Source organism: Nicotiana tabacum, chromosome 6 (assembly GCF_000715075.1).
Source record: "Nicotiana tabacum cultivar K326 chromosome 6, ASM71507v2, whole genome shotgun sequence".
Lineage (NCBI taxonomy): Eukaryota > Viridiplantae > Streptophyta > Magnoliopsida > Solanales > Solanaceae > Nicotiana > Nicotiana tabacum.
The window spans coordinates 9,830,336-9,844,387 of NC_134085.1; the positions used below are offsets into that span (position 1 = coordinate 9,830,336).

Consider the following 14,052-nt stretch of genomic DNA (forward strand, 5'->3'; position numbering starts at 1 on the left):
AATAGCAAGTTTGATACTCTACGCGAGTCTAGTCTCAAACTAAATGGAAATTAAAGGATTTAAACAGGCAAGAATAACTCAAATAGTACTATTAAAGCATGGCATGAGTCTAAGTCTACCCGTACATAATCAAGAATCCTAGCATACGCACGGACACCCGTCACCTCATACGTGTGTAGCTCCCACAACATGTAGCACATAAGAAATATAATACCTACGGGGCAAATTCCCCCTCAATAGGTTAGACATGAGACTTACCTCGCTCTGAAATACGATAACCGGCTCTAACGCCTCTCTAACTCCTCAAATCGATACCAAACGATCCGAAACTAATCAAACAATGTGCAAACCAATTAAAATATACTCCAATACTCGTAATTTAACCATTTGTAAGACTTCTCAACTCCGCTCGAAACAACAAGGTCAACGCCCAGGCCCATCTGCCCGAATTCCAAATATTATTGAAAATAAGTATTTAACTTATATAGTATATATCCAAAAAATCATCCAATTTCGTCCACGAATTGACCCTCAAATCAAGGATTTATCATTTCTCAACTTTGGGGCTAAAAACCCCAATTTCTATAACCATAGACGGATAAAAATAATAATCAATAAAAATAATCATGAAAACATCAAAATAAAGGTCAAATAGTTCCCCCCTTGTTGATACGACAACAACGCCATGAAAATCACCTCAAACGGAGCTGTAGAACTCAATATATGCTCAAAATACTAAATTTTTCGGTTTAAAATACTGTCCAGATGATTTTTGTTCAACGCCTTCGCTGGAGTCCTTCGCGTTCGCGAAGAGAAAATATTTATGGTGACCGGTCAACCCAGAAATCCTTCTTAGCATTCGCGCGACTTCTCCCGCGTTCATGAAGAACAAAGGTTCACACCAGAAACCAGTAATCTTTCCCGACATGGAAATGGACATAACTCTCTTATACGACCTCAGAATTCGATGATTCTTGTTGTTATTATTCCTAATTATGATATAGATCTAATGGTTTAATATAATCACAAATCAAAGGCCGTTTTCTCAATATAATAGCCTTTATACCCAAAGAAACGATGTTGAAACATCAAATAAGAGCGCGTCACAGCCCAAACATATCTCAAACACACCCGAGGCCTCCAGTACCCCGCCCATACAAAACAATCCCAAAACATAACACGAACCTACTTGAGACCTCAAATCACACCAAACAACATCAAAACTATGAATCACACATCAATTCAAGCCTAATGATCTAATAAACTCTTTGACTTCTAAATCTCATGTCGAACCATACCAAATCAAATCGGAATAACCTCAAATTTTGCATGCAAAACCAAAACGACACAACAGACCTATACCAACTTCCGAAACTATAATTCGGATCTGATGTCAATAAAGTCAACTCTCGGTCAAATCTATCAACTTTCTAAACCTTCAATATTCCAACTTTTGCCAAAAAAGCGTCAAATCAACCTACGAACTTCCAAATTCAAATCCGGACATACGCCTAAGTCCAAAAATTATAATTTGGACCTAACGGAGCCGCCAAAATCCGATCTGAGGTCATCTATCCAAAAGTCAACCTTGGTCAACTCTTACAACTTAAAGCTTACGAATTGAGAATTATTCTTCGAAACTAGCTATGATCTTCCTAAAAATCTAATCCGACTATTCATGCAAATCATAATGCATGAAGTAAAGCTACTCAAGGTCTCAAACCATCGAACGACATGATAGAGCTCAAAACGACCAGTCGGGTCGTTACAGTGAATGTCTCATTCACGGAAAAAATCATATCATAAAATTGTCATGGTCAAAATCATTATAAGCAAAATCATTTATTGCTTTAACTTAGCCTTTAGTAACCTTTTATGTCACGCCCCAAACCTGGGGAGGCGTGGCTGGCACCGGTACTGGCCCAAGCGAACCACTCTGCAACTCTTTTTTCTTTATAACTATCATGGGCCAAACATGGCCACAACTCGTAATGTATAACTATAAGTGGGCAACACTGTATCAATAAAATATCTTTCTTAAAACATGAATACATATGGGTCGTCAAGGCCTCTGACATACTGTACAAACTGAACTTCTGTCTACAAAACCTCTAGGATTATTTGACATCAAATGGGACAGGGTGCCAGCCTACCCATAAGTCTGAAGCAAAATTCTAACACGATGGCTCATAGACTCAGCTGCACTCCGAATGAGGTGGAGTCTTACCGATCCTTCGCTGAATGCTAACCTCGTCTACTATAAAGGCTCATAAAATTGATTACTTATACCTACAGGCATGAATGCAGCATCCACAAGAAAAGGACGTCAGTATAATAATGTACCGAGTATGTAAGGCACATAAATCAATATATAAAGGACATGAAAGAAACATGGAGTACATGACTCAGCGTGTAAGTCTCGATAAATTTGTATATCATTTAATACTTATAGTGTCATGCATATGCATATGAATGTCATGTTGTGCATAGGTACATGTGTTCATAACATTATTAATCCTCTGAGGGAATCCCATCATATCATCTCGGCCACTGTGGGCAAAATCATCAACATATACCAGCTGATCAGGTGGTGGTGCGTATATAACACCATAACCTTTCCTCTCTCTCTCTCTCTCTCTCTCTCTCTCTCTCTCTCTCTCTCTATATATATATATATATATATATATATATATATATATATATATATATATATATATATATTCATGGGTCAATGTGCATGTATAAATGAATGAAATGCATATGAAATACGTTAATAAAATCTCTTGGTACGTCATAAAACCATTATGCCTCTGAATAATATTACGAAATAAACTTTATCAACTTATGTATTTTCTGAGACTCATGAACATATGATAGAATAATATGACACGTGGGGAATCAAGAACATAAGCATCTCTAATATTTCTATGAATAGAGTCATTTATGGAAGATGTGCATTTGCTTGTTTTGTTTGTATCGTATGGATCATGCCAAAAAGAAAGAAGGGATAGCCTTAACATACCTGAGTAGGGAAAAATTCGTATGATATTTTTGAGACAAAATCTACATGGGCAAGGAGAGATCAGTTGGTCTTGCACATAAGTCATACATTGTGGACCTACTCCAACTTCCGGAATCAAAATCTGACCCTGAGATCAAAATTTCCACTATCAGTCTAAATTTCCAAAAAATTCAACTTTCGTCATTTCAAGCCTAAATAAGGTACGAACCTTCAAAACACAATCCAGACATGTCCCTAAGCCCAAAATCACCCAACATACTCATTTTGATTTTAATAGTCCCTCAAATACGTTAATCCTCTATCACACACACTCTCTACTCCACTTAACCATTAGAACATAGAAATGGCACAGATCTTAGGGAAAATCTCATGAACATGTCAAAGCTTAAATAATCAATTTTGGATCATCCCTTTCTTAAGGTCCAATAAAGAAACACTAGAGATGATCGCAAATGGCTCTTCTTTTGACTCTTCTTTTTACATAGAAAGTTCTTTCACAAATAACTTGCACACATTGAAAACATGTATAACCCAAATAAATATTAGCCATCAATTTCACCTTTAAGACAATAGGGAGAAAGCTGTAATGCCATGACTAAGAAGCTAACAGTTAAACACAAAGTTTGATTCATGAGTTAACTTATTTTAAGCACAGTACTACCCCTTTTAGTAACCCAAGAATTTCACAATCTGCCCTTTTCAGAAATGAACCTCTCGTTGTCACCTAACCTAATAAGTTAAGAGTCATTTAATGAATATAACATGTTGCTGCCACATTGGGAAGGGTAAGCTTATCCAAAATATTGAATTAATTAGTTAATTCCCCACTAAAAATCATTAATTATCCACATAATTAGGAATTATCTCAAATTACTTAGAATACTACTCATTTTTAACATACTTTATATACCTTACTAACATGGTCATGTGGTACCATATAAAATAAATACATACACTATCGTTTAAAATATCCATGTATATATATATATATATATATATATATATATATATATATAATCTCAACTTATAATTTTTCTAAACCCATATAAAGAGTACAAATTTACGTACGTTTAATTCTTTAAATGGTAAAAAGATAACCTTCTTTTCTTGTGAGAAAATAATTTCTATCTTTACAATAAAGAAAATCTCATAAACTTTCTTATATTATGTGTATAATTTAAAACATATACGAAAGTAGTAATATTAATAACTATATAAAATCATATTTTTCAAATCTTTTTTTTTTATAAAAATATTTCACTCAAAATACCATATCAAATATATATATAATGGTATCAAGGTTGTTAAACTTACAGGGTGTAATATTTTATAAGGCACGACAAAATATTTTTGGCGTACCAATGTACGTAACCAGTGACATACTCATGTAATCACAAAGTAATATTCATTATTTTTCTTTCTCTCAAACCTCTCGTAGAGGTGAGTTGTAATATTTATTCAATCATGCATAAGTACATTCTTATGCATAATTTGCATCACAGACGCACGCACGCGCACACACACACATTCACCTTTAGGAATGAGTCTGCATTCTCAATGCTTATCACTTGTCTCATTCTCTTCAAAGAATGGAGTATAATTATCGTGACGTGCTTCATAATTTTTCCATATCAATTTGATGGTAAATATTTCCTTCATCTTTTGAAGGATTACTTCGATAACCCTTATTGTTCTCCTTTTATAGTTACTATAGTGATGACAATTATTATCTCGTCCCTTGCCATGCCCTCGTATATTTATACAGTCATGAAAAATTATTGTCTTTTTTCAGACTTATCATATAGTGTTACTGTCACACCTCCTTTTTTCGCCCCGCGAGGGTGCGTGGGAGTTTTTCCAATTAAAGGACAGTCGAAACGAGATTTATTTGTTTTGTTTCAGAGTCGCCACCTGGGAATTTTAAGGCGTCCCAAGTCACCAATTTTTTAATCCCTGAATCGAGGAGAATATGACTCTGTTTGTTATTCTGCGAACCAGAAATCCTGAATAAGGAATTCTGTTAATCCGGAAGAAGGTGTTAGGCATTTCCGAATTCCGTGGTTCTAGCACGGTCGCTTAACTGTTATTATATTTGACTTTGATTTATTAAATGCATATTTATTGCCCAATTTTATTGTTACCGCTTCTATTTAGACTGCTTGTAATTAAGGACCCTTCTTCGAATCGAATCACGCATACGTGTATCCGTTTTATTTATTTTTTAACGTGAAAAATCGTGTTACGCGTACGTATACACAATGATATTGATAATATAATTTATTTATTTTTTTCGAAATTTTTATTTATTTATAAAAATAGACTTAAGTTCGAAATTGTGCTTAAAATAAAATTAAGAACGTCTGTCGCTCTTGTATGATTAAATAGTGAACTGCACATCTCAGGTTATATGAAATTAATTTGATATTCTCCGAAGAACCCCTTTTTAATAAAAATTTGCTCGAAGTTGCGCGAACGCATAATCCGAAATGCCTTTAGGAGTATAATCAAGTCACGCGAACGCATCCCTAATTATGCAAATTAGTTTGGGTCGCATAAATGCGTACCCATGTTTAAGAATGGAATTATTATTATACCGCGCCTAAAGCAATTAGCGTTTTATTTACTTTGGGGAAGGCCGTGAAATTTGTTAAACGGCTCATCCGAAGTCTAAGTAATCAATTAAACAGTTATTGAGGGCCCCGCAATTAGTGTGTTTTATTGGGCGAGGCTCATCTCATTTTATTAAAAAAAATAGTCCTAAAATGCCTACATTTTCTGTTGAAATTTTTCTTTACAAAATAAAGAGAAAATGTCTTAATTTATTTACATGTTATTACCTAGTTACATTATACTAGGCATGTTCTCAATTTGTCAAATTAAAAAATAGCAATCTAATTTTAATCCTAGACCATTTACATGCTGAACTTAACCAATATTATTTAACTAAACAATATTTCTACCAAATTCTTACTAGATGGCCTATTCGTTTGATTTTTACTTGACGAAGTTACTACACCATTTATTTATTTTTGGCAATATATAGGTAGTTCAATCGTTAAGCTATCGTCGGATATTCCACTATATGTATTAAATAGCTACACGATTCTGATTTTTTTGCAAACTAAATAAATTATACATACAAATAAAATTCAGAATATAATTAAAACTAATTCAAAATTTCAACTATTTATTTTTTCGTATTCATGCTTCATATTCGGATTACAATAACCAGCTTTCAGTTGTGTACCTGATATCGGAAGCAAAAGAAAATGATGATGAGAATCAGCGACAGTAATAACAATACAGCAACAACAGTCCAGCAGCAGTAACAATCCAGTAACAGACCGGTGGAGTAGTAATCCCAAAAATAAAAGCTTTAAGCTTTAAATGAAACAACAATCATTAATACTAATTTCAAACAAAGAAAGAAAGCAGTAGATTTTTTTTAGTTTTATTTTATTTTGAAAGCTTAAATATTTTTCAGAATTTTTCTCTCTTCTATTCTCTGTCCGTTTTTTTTCTCTCTATCTGTGTGTGTATTTTTTTTTCGTATCTCTCTCTATTTCTGTTCTCTCTCTGTATCTTATGTCTTGTGTTCAAGACTTCACATATATATAATCTCATCCCATAAATCCTTTAATCAATTAAATCAATATTTTTTCTCTACCCAACCCATTATCTTTCCACTCATCCCCATTACATTAAATAAACATATCACACCACCCCATTATATTTTGTCCCCCATGCTTCATTTAAAATAATGCAAGATTCCCCTTTAAATTAAATCTTGTCCCCCCTTTATATTAAATAATCATATCACAACCCACCCCATTTCATTTTGTCCCCCATGCTTCAAATAAATAATTACAAAATGTACAATTCTTAAACTACCCCTCACGACCTTACTGAAATTACCAAACTACCCCTGAACGTACTACAAATTTACCAAACTACCCATCAGCTATAACACATCAATTAATCAAACTTAACCAAAATATAGACAATATGATCAATTTCTAACAATGTTCAAACAACAATATGAACACGGATGAACATCATAACAACAATATCACATGAACACGATTTTAACAACATTTCAACAACAAATCACATGAACACAAATTGAACAACAAAGAACAACTAAAATTTGATTGAACAATATTTTAGCAACAAACAATCCTATTTTCGGATTCAACAACAACAACAACAAACAAAGTATGAAGATTTCTAAATTCAATCATATTGAACTTAAAATCAACTCTAACAACATTACAACAAACAATTCTTATATTAAACTTTAAATAAGATTATGAGAACAATTCAAGAAATAATCATAAATGGTAAACAAGAAATCAAACTATACAAAATTCGAATTCAAGATCATCCAAACAAAGTATGAACATGAATGAATCTATTTTAAGCAACAAACATGACGGATTCTAACGATTCAAACAACATTAATATTTTCTGAAAAATGCATAACACATGAAACAAATTGAAGAAATAGTTAATTAAATTTCAATTTGAATCTAACAAACATCAAACTAACAAATACTTACTTAAACAATAATACAAACATGAAATGAATATGAAAACAACTAATTAAACTTCTATTTTGAAATCTGAAAATTAATTTAACAAACAACATGAACAAACTAGAAAATTATTTCAACGACGAACAAATCAAACAAGAATTAAATCACTTCTTTATTTTGGATCCGAAAATACCAAACAAAAATATTACGGACAATAAATGAGATTCAAAAACCAACTAACCGGAAATGAATCAACGACGAACTTCGATTGTAAACAAATCTGTCCAAACCTCGACCAAAGCTCGAACGAAGCTTGAACTCGACTGGACATGAAGCAGTAAGTTTTCGGATTGGACCGAATGAGATGATTTGAGTCTCGAAAACAAACGAGATGGTTTTCGGACTCGTCAGCTGCTATGGAGATAATGGAGCAAAAGGCATCGATGGGGTTTGTTTGGGATGCAGCGAAGAGGAAAGCAGCTGGAGCTTCGACGAGCAGCAGGAGCTTCGACGAGCAGCAGTAGAAGAAGGCTGAAGCAGAAGCAGCGGGGAGCAAAAATGGCTGCGTCAATAGCGGATGCGGGCAGCAGCTGCGACGGAGAAGCAGCAGCGTGGTCTTCTTGGTCGACGACGAAGCAGTGGCGACGGGGAAGATGAAAGCAGATATAGCAGCAGCATGAAGTGAGGAAGAAGCAGCAGCAATGTGGGTTACACCATAACGAAGACGATGAAGCAAAGGCAACGATGGTTAGAGCTCGACGAAGATGATGAAGCCAAAACAACGATGGTGTTATGGTGGAGCTGGGGACGGCATGGTCGCAACTGGGGACGACAGGCGAAGCTATGGGAGGCAGCCATGGATGGGGTGTGAGGAAAGCTTGGAGAAGAAGAAGCAAAGGGAGGGGGGCGGATGTGTTTTTTAGGTTTTTTATGGTTTTTGGTTTTTGTCTTTTGTTTTGTTTTGTTTTTGTTTTGTAAAAATGAAAAAATGAAAATGAAGAGGGGGAGTTGGGTTATGGACTGGGTCGTAGGGAAGATTGGGCCATTTTTTGGGCCTATGGCTTGAAATTGAAGAAGAGGCCTAATTCCGACTTTCTTTATATTTTTCCTCTCTTTTCTTCTTTTATTTTTTCTAAAACTAAATTATAAAAATACTTAAACTATTATTAAGAACTAAATTAAGTTATAAAAGCGCAAATTAACTCCCAATAACAATTAACGCACAATTAAGTATTAATTAAGCATAAAATTGTATATTTGGACATTAAATGCTAAAAATGCAAACGATGCCTATTTTTGTAATTTTTAATTTTTGTAAAACAAATTTAATTACTAACAATTGTAGAATTAAATCCTATATGCAAAATGCGACATATTTTTGTATTTTTTATTAATTTAGCGAATAAACACGCACAGACAAATACAAATAATTTCTCAAAATATCACAAAAATTGCACACCAAAGAAAAATCATTTTATTTTTGAATTTTTTGGGAGTAATTCTCATATTGGGCAAAAATCACGTGCTTACAGCTGCCCCTCTTTGCCCGAAGACACGAAGGGTTTTCGTGCAAAGATAAAGCGAGCGATTTTTTGCCCATCAGAGTACTCCATTGAAGCATTTTTTTTTTGAAAAAGATTTGACCGAACCTTTGCTTCAAAGGTTTCCTACATATCCTGGGCTAAACAGGAATCAGGTCAATGTAGTTCGGAAACTTTGGTAGCTGGGACTACCGTTGGACTGCACTGTTACTGTTGTTGCATGCTATTACTACTGCTTACCGATCTCCTTGTTACACCATGCTTAAAAGAAAACAAGAAGCTAGGCTAGAGTACAATTTGTTTTTGTTGCCTTGCTTCCTTGTCTGCTTGCATTTCCTCTGGTGCTTTTCTTCTTTTTGACACATGCACTTGAGTTTGTGCTGTGACCTCTTGTTGCAACCTTCTGTTTCCCGGTGCCGGGGAATTTTATTGTTTCCTGCTGGGGATTCCTATTGTAACCCTCTGTTTTATTGTCCTTTGACTTGATCTTGAAATGTATGCCTCTGTTATCTGGGCGGGTTCCCAACTTCAATACTTGAAATTTAAAGACTTGAAATGTATGCCTCTGTTATCTGGGCGGGCTCCCAACTTCAATGTTTGAAATGTAAAGACTGAAATGTATGCCTCTGTTGTCTGGGCGGGCTCCCAACTTCGACGCTTGAAATATAAAGACTGAAATGTATGCCTCTGTTATCTGGGCGGGCTCCCAACTTCAATGCTTGAAATGTAAAGACTGAAATGTATGCCTCTGTTATCTGGGCGGGCTCCCAACATCAATAACAACTTTAGAAATAAACGTCATTCCTCTCTTCAGGCGGGCTCCTGACTTCAACAACAACTTTGAAAATAATCGCCATTCCTCTCTTCAGGCGGGCTCCTGACTTTAACCAATACATCGCCATTCCTTTCTTTAGGTTGGCAAGATTTCAACAACTTTTAAAAACGCCTTTCCTCTCTTCAGGCGGGCTCCTGACTTCAACAACAACTTTGAAAATAATCGTCATTCCTCTCTTCAGGCGGGCTCCTGACTTCAACCAATACATCGCCATTCCTTTCTTTAGGTTGGCAAGATTTCAACAACTTTTAAAAACGCCTTTCCTCTCTTCAGGCGGGCTCCTGACTTCAACCAATAAATCACCATTCTGTTATTCAGGGGGGCTCCTGACTTCAACCAATACTTGAACTGAAACTTCTTCTTCTTTTTTTTTTTAATTTATTTTATCCTAGGAGAAAATTCATCAGACTAGGATTTGATATCTTATCTTAGGAGAAAGATTCATCGGACTAAGATTTGATATCTTATCTTGGGAGAAAAAATTCATCAGACCAAGATTTTAACTCTAGGAGATAAATCGTCAGACTAGGTCCATTTGTTGTGATCTTAGGAGAAAGATTCATCCGACTAAGATTTTATCTTGGGAGAACAATTTCATCAGACCAAGATTTTGACTCTAGGAGATAAATCGTCAGACTAGGTCCATTTTGTTGTGATCTTAGGAGAAAGATTCATCCGACTAAGATTTTATCTTGGGAGAACAATTTCATCAGACCAAGATTTTGACTCTAGGAGATAAATCGTCAGACTAGGTCCATTTGTTGTGATCTTAGGAGAAAGATTCATCCGACTAAGATTTTATCTTGGGAGAACAATTTCATCAGACCAAGATTTTGACTCTAGGAGATAAATCGTCAGACTAGGTCCATTTTGTTGTGATCTTAGGAGAAAGATTCATCCGACTAAGATTTTATCTTGGGAGAACAATTTCATCAGACCAAGATTTTGACTCTAGGAGATAAATCGTCAGACTAGGTCCATTTTGTTGTAATCTTAGGAGAAAGATTCATCCGACTAAGATTTTATCTTGGGATAACAATTTCATCAGACCAAGATTTTGACTCTAGGAGATAAATCGTCAGACTAGGTCCATTTTGTTGTGATCTTAGGAGAAAGATTCATCCGACTAAGATTTTATCTTGGGAGAACAATTTCATCAGACCAAGATTTTGACTCTAGGAGATAAATCATCAGACTAGGTCCATTTTGTTGTGATCTTAGGAGAAAGATTCATCCGACTAAGATTTTATCTTGGGAGAAAAATTTCATCAGACCAAGATTGTATCGGGAGGGAAATTCATCAGACTAGGACTTTTTATCCTAGGAAAAAAAAATGTAAAGATCAATGATTTGAGAAACTTACCTTCGTAATTCCTTCTTTTCTTTTCTCCTTCCTTCGCGCTGCTTTGTTCTTGCTTGCTGGGGATAATACCACTGCGGTAGTTTTCTTTCTTCCCCTCCTTAAAATTCAATTTTTTTTTCAGAATTTATTTTCTCTCAACACTGCTGGGGATAAAAGTGTTATCTTCTTGGGATAACGTCGTTGAGGATAACGTTGCTGGGGAATTTTATCCCTTCAAATCGATGCTTCATTCTTCTGGAAGCTCCTGGGGATGATAATGGCTTTTGTTTTTCTGAGCACAAATGTCATCCCTTTGTTCTGTCTGCTGGGTATCAATTTCCTCCATTGGAAACTTATTATAATGGGGCAACACTGGTTCAAAGACCACTTCTCTTGAGACTGGTGTTATTTTTTATTCTTCCTCAAATGGGTACCTGACTTCCAGAAAATTTTCCAAATGAAAGGAAAATTTTCTGCCCCAGTTTTACAGTCTCCCTTATGGCATGCATTTCTGTCATCAATGCCATTTCTTTTACCTGTTTCAAAACAAAATTTGTTAGCTTAAAGCGTGGTAGTTGGTTGTGATACTCCACTGGGACGGTTTTTCCCTTTTTCCTTCCTTGCTCTTCATTCCACAAGGGATGATATTATTTGCTGGGGATAATCCTTTTCTGCTGGGGATATCCCTCTTCTTTCGTGGCATGGCTCGGAGACTTGCATTTTCCCGACCTTTTAGTCTCGCATGAATTTTCCAAGTAATGCTTATTGCTCTCCTTGTTTTGTCCACGGGCCTTGGCCTTGAGGTTTTAATAACCTCTGATTTTGGCAAGGATATCCCTCTTGACACTCGTTGATCCTTTTGTCAATCTCCTTTTACTGGAGATATCTTTCTTGACATTGTCCTCGCGCTTGATCCTTCCTGACTATATCACTTGGATGTATTAGTCAGATCTTATCTTGGAAAGCTGATGGCCTATTTTGAAGTCATTTCCTACTGGTTCCGACCAAACAGACTCTACTGGGGAAATTTCTATAAAAGGAAAAGATAGAAGGGAACAGAATAAAAGACAACGGAAAAAGATGACTCTTTAACAAAAGAAACTATAAATAAAAACCTATCAAACACAAATACCGACTCTAATGGTCATGACATGCACATGTGGCCCATCCTCTGCCGTCAATCGTCTTTCAAGACCTTCAATTGGCGATTCCCCATCTGATTCCCAATCTTATTGGACTTGTAGTGCCCGAAGGGTTTTCACTATCAAGCCTCTCTCATTTTGGTTTTTCTCTCAGCTTTCATCGCCTTATGGTGTCCGTGAAGATTTTCATCGATAAGACTCTCTCATTTGTATCACTTTCTAGCTGGGGATTTGGAGTGTTGCCGGTATGACTCTATCTGCTGGAGATTAGAGTCTTTTCTGCTGTGGAACAGAATGTTATGTTCGCCGGTAAGACTCTCATTCGTCTGACTTGACATCTTTTGAAGATTGATCAGAAGGTCTTTCTTTGGACCGTAATGTGGGTTTTTTGGATAGGCTTAGAAAGAAAAGGTATTAAAAGCTCAAAAACAAATCAATTTGGGGTTCAAAATTACAACCTTCGAAATCATATTTGTTTATAACAAGTGCAACCCTTGCCCCAGTTTCTTGCTTGGGGATTATTTACTTATTATATATATATTTTAAATTTTTTGTTACACTATGCACACCATGCACACTATGCACACTATGCACCCTATGACCGAGCCGTGAGGCGCCTACGTATCCTCTTTGAGGAATCAGGTCAAACGTAGTTCCCAATTCCTCTTTTTTCTTCTGACTTTCTTTTGTTTTTTTTTGTTATCATTTTTCTTTTTCTTTTTTTTTCGTTTTATTTTTTGATTTTTTTTTTACCTTCTAGGCTCGTATTTCCTAGTCGTTGCTATTGATTCCGAATGAGGGGTATGAAAGAAAATAAAATAAGGCTCAAAAGGGGTAACGAAGGATAAAGTGTTTAGGTAGCAGAACAAAATGCCTTCGTCATTCCAGTCTTCAAAACATGCCAAGTGCAAACAACATAATTGAACATAGATTTATAGTCTCTTCCGACGGTGCTGGTCTTGACAATTATGTTAAACACTTGCTTTTCATTTGTCATTTCTAAAGCACTGCTGGGCGACACTCTCACTCTCATGAACGACCCTCATGCCAATTCGGCGAATCTTGCATTTAGCGGTTTTCTTTGTGTTTTACTTGCCCTAATTCCACATGACTCGGGCTTCAAATAATCTCACACCGTTCTTATTTCCTTTAAATGCTTTGATCACCTTCCCAGGGTTTTATGATTAACTTTTAAGACTAGGCCCAAACTGTGTGCGCATGTCATGTCACTAGAATCGGCGCTTGAATAAAAATGATAAAAGGACTAATCAAAAGAAAACTGGAAATAATAAAAGACCGGCTTTTGTATTAGACTACTGGCGAAATGGTTTGAATAATAAAACAAACAAAACAAGCAGAATAAAATCCTAACACAGCCTTGACAAAACTTAAACAAACTGATATGACAAAATGGAAAGATAAGAAGGTTTGACACAAGACAATATTCGGATTACAACCCTAAGAATAATCCGGACAACAGAAATGACAACAAAATAAGCCACCACAAGCTTCTCTCTTGCTAACCAAGGAACGGAGCGTCCTCCCATTTTATCAAAGTTGGCATCTTTAGCCACTGAGCTTTGCAGTATTGTCCAGACCATTTCCAACTTCGATATCATTATCATCAGTTAGTGG

The 14,052-nt window shown here is 35.7% G+C and overlaps 1 long non-coding RNA gene across 1 annotated transcript in view; it reads right to left on the reverse strand.

Annotated features, from left to right (window-relative positions):
* The window catches only part of LOC142181574 (uncharacterized), a 35,860-nt gene extending 25,880 nt beyond the window's left edge, over positions 1-9,980 (reverse strand). Inside the window, exons 1-2 of the long non-coding RNA XR_012710229.1 lie at positions 6,270-9,980; positions 3,023-3,149 (exon numbers count right to left, since the gene is read on the reverse strand). This is a non-coding gene — a long non-coding RNA (uncharacterized LOC142181574). The remainder of the gene's footprint in view (positions 1-3,022; positions 3,150-6,269) is intronic.
* Between the last annotated feature and the right edge of the window lie 4,072 nt (positions 9,981-14,052).